The sequence below is a fragment of the Pteropus medius genome, unplaced genomic scaffold (assembly GCF_902729225.1).
Source record: "Pteropus medius unplaced genomic scaffold, Ma_sr-lr_union100, whole genome shotgun sequence".
NCBI classification, from domain to species: domain Eukaryota; kingdom Metazoa; phylum Chordata; class Mammalia; order Chiroptera; family Pteropodidae; genus Pteropus; species Pteropus medius.
Window position 1 is genome coordinate 1,202,451 of NW_024340693.1, and position 3,307 is coordinate 1,205,757.

Genomic DNA, 3,307 nt, shown 5'->3' on the forward strand with positions numbered 1-3,307 from the left:
TTTCCCCTCTATCTCAAGTGGGACTGTGTGAAAATACTGACTGAACTTGCCCTTTTATGGAATGTAATTGTTTTTGTAAAGTTAAAATGGTTGTATTTATCGATGGCCACCAAGGGCGAGTAAATAAGGTATACACGTATTAGCTAAAAGAAGAGCTTTTAAAAAATAGTAATAAAACAACTTATGACTTTCTTTCTGTTCCTTGTTTTTACAGATAATCGCTAGTATTCTCCTTCTGGTCATGACCTTTGCTTTTCGCCTTGCCACTCTGTAATTATCTAATGTTTCATATACACTTTGCAACTTCTTGTTGTGGACCAATGGTGTCCTCCTCAAATTCATAGGTCGAAGTCACAAACTCCAATGTGACTATACTTGGAGAAAGGGCCTTTAAGGAGGTAGATAAAGTTAAATGAGGTAATAAGGGTGGGGTCCTAACCCAATAGGGTTGGTGTCCTTATAAAAAGAAGAGACAGCAGAGCTCCCCCATCTCTACCTTTCCCATGCACAGAGGAAAGGTCAGATGGGGGCACAGGGAGGAGGCAGCCATCTGTAAGCCAGGAAGAGAGGTCTCACCAGGCCCCAACCCTGCTGGCACCTTGATCTTGGACTTCCAGCTTCTGGAATGTGTGAGAAAATAAGTTTCTGTTGCTTCAGCCGCCCAGTCTGTGGCATTTTGTCATGGCGGCCCAAGCAGAATAGTATGCAGAGGAGAAAGTATAGTCTACCCAGTATACTGAGCATGCCACATTTTAATAGCTTGCTAGGCAGAGCAAGGTGAGGCATAGCAAACTGTAGTCGCGTGCATGTGCGTGTGAGCACACACACACGTGCGCGCACACATCCTCAGATGCAGGGCAGTGAAGAGGAAGGAAGGGGGACTCTCATCAGGTTTGAAATGAATGAGTCTTTAGGGACCTTTATCAAGCACCCGGCCTCTGTGATGCACAGATATAAACGTATCTCAGAAATTACCCAGCAGTGAGCCGACTTGTGAACTGGACACTTTAGGGGGTTGCATTAGAAGGGGAGGGGATGTGCATAGGGTCATTGGCAGTTTGAGGGGTAGGTGTGTATTTAAGGGGCGTGAATAAGTGAATGGAGACATTGAATGATAGATATCAGGTCTGGACGGAAACTCAAGAACTCTGGTTCAGTGTTTGAAGATAAGCGTGAATACTGACGAAGAAAAGGAATATTGATTTTAATGCACAGAGGGGTTGCTTCCTGGAGGTGGAGAGGTGCTGGCCCTCAGGGAAAGGGCAGAGGGAGGGTCGTGATTTTCCAGGTGCGTGGTCACCTGACGATAGAGCTAATGGTTGTAGGAAGCACTTTTGTGACTTCAATTATTTCCAAAAATGAGTTCAATGAAGAAGTGACTGGAACAAAAGAGGAGGTGACATGTGGCCTATAGAGGTTGGAATTCAAGGGGTAAAAAGTCTTCCTGAATCCTGTGACCAGGATGTGACTAACATACAGTCCAAGTGAAGAATGACAGGTATAAGCCTGGATAGCTCCCAGCCAGTTGGATATGTGGGCCATGTTTCTGACCCTCTGCTTTCTGGCTGGAGGGTTTCTTTTAAAAATTTATTCATCAAGTAAGGTTGGCATACAATATTATATTAGTTTCAGGGGCACGACATAGTGATTAGACACTTATATACCTTTTGAAGTGATCACCTTGATAAATCTAGTACCCATGTGACACAATACACAATTATTACAATATTATTGACTGTACTCCCTGTGCTGTATTTCATATCCTTGTGACTGTTTTTATAACTACCAATTTGTGCTTATTGATCCCTTCATCTATTCACCCGGCCCCCTAACCCTCCTCCTATCCAGCAACCTGTATCTATGAGTTTGTTTCTGTTTCGTTTGTCTGTTCATTTATTTAGTTAGCTTTGGATTCCACATATAAGCGAAATCATATGGTATTTGTCTTTCTCTGTCTGACTTATTTCACTCAGCATAATACCCTATAGGTCCATCCATGTTGTTGTAAACGGTAAGATTTTATTCTTTTTTACGGCCGAGTAATATTCCGTTGTATATATGTACCGCACCTTCTTTATTCAGTCGTCTATTGATGGGCACCTAGGCTGCATCCATATCTTGGCTCTCGTAAATAATGCTGCAGTGACGATAAGAGTGCATGTGTCTCTTCAAGTTAGCATTTTGGGTTTTGCAGATATATACTCAGCGGTGGGACTGCTGGGTCATGTGGTAATTCTATTTTTAGTTTTTGAGGAACCTCCATACTGTTTTCCACAGTGGCTGTACCGATTCCCAATCCCACCAGCAGTGCACGAGGGCTCCCGTTTTTGGACAGAGGTTCGTCGAAGGGTTCTCCAACGGTTTGCCCTGTGGACAGACACTGTCCTGTCCCTTTCAGAGACCACAGAGGAAATAAACTTTCTGTGGGGACAGGGAGCCAGCTGACTTTCGGAGCCAAAGAAGCAGGAGAGGCCCGAGCCCTGGGCCACTCTGATTTTAGTGGCTCAGGCTGAGTTGGAGTCTCTCCTTTGTGCGAAAGCATCTGTCACCATATGCGCTTATGTGATGTTACTGACCGTATTCCTTGTGCCATGTATTACATCCCTGTGACTTATCTCTCTTTAACTGGAGATTCTTAATAAAGTTAGAATGAATAAAATTTTACCATACCTTACTTTTACTTTTACCCCCGAATTGTTTATCCTACTCCCGCTTTTTAAAAAAAAAAAGTAATGTTGAAGAATATTCTTTTTCTAAATTGTTTAATTTTTAAAACTTATTTATTTATTTTTAATTTTTAAAAAATTTTTTAAAAAGTGTTTTTGTTTTTGTTTTTAGGCAAGGCAACCCTTCGTTGACCTCACGGATTGCAAGGACCTTGTCAGTTTATAATCCCTTATTTTTTTATTTTATTTATTTTTCATGCCTACAGCACCTGGTCTTCCTAAATGGTCTCCCATCCAAGTACTAACCAGGCCCGACCCTGCTTAGCTTCCGAGATCAGATGGGATCGGGCTTGTTCAGGGTGGCATGGCCATAGATGAAGCATTTTCTTAATACCTTGTCATTATCGATGCCCGCGGACCAGAGAAGTGTCTTAAACACCGCAGGACCTCTGCACACCATTGTCGCTGCTTTAATCAGTTCTGACTTGGGGATCTCAGATTCCCTCTGGCTTAAAAATACCTTCTTTCCTGCCTCCATCCAAATGACACCTGCGGGCAGCTGTTCTCCACTCCCTGGCCTCGGGGCTGTCTCTTCCCCCTCCCCGTTCCCCTCTCCTCCAACCTTCCTCTCTCTGGTCATC

The 3,307-nt window shown here is 43.4% G+C and overlaps 1 non-coding gene across 1 annotated transcript; it reads right to left on the minus strand.

The window, feature by feature from the left end:
* Positions 1–2,923: 2,923 nt before the first annotated feature.
* LOC120603221 (5S ribosomal RNA) lies at positions 2,924–3,042 on the minus strand. Its single transcript, XR_005652984.1, has one exon. It is a non-coding gene; the product is annotated as a 5S ribosomal RNA (ribosomal RNA).
* Positions 3,043–3,307: the final 265 nt, after the last annotated feature.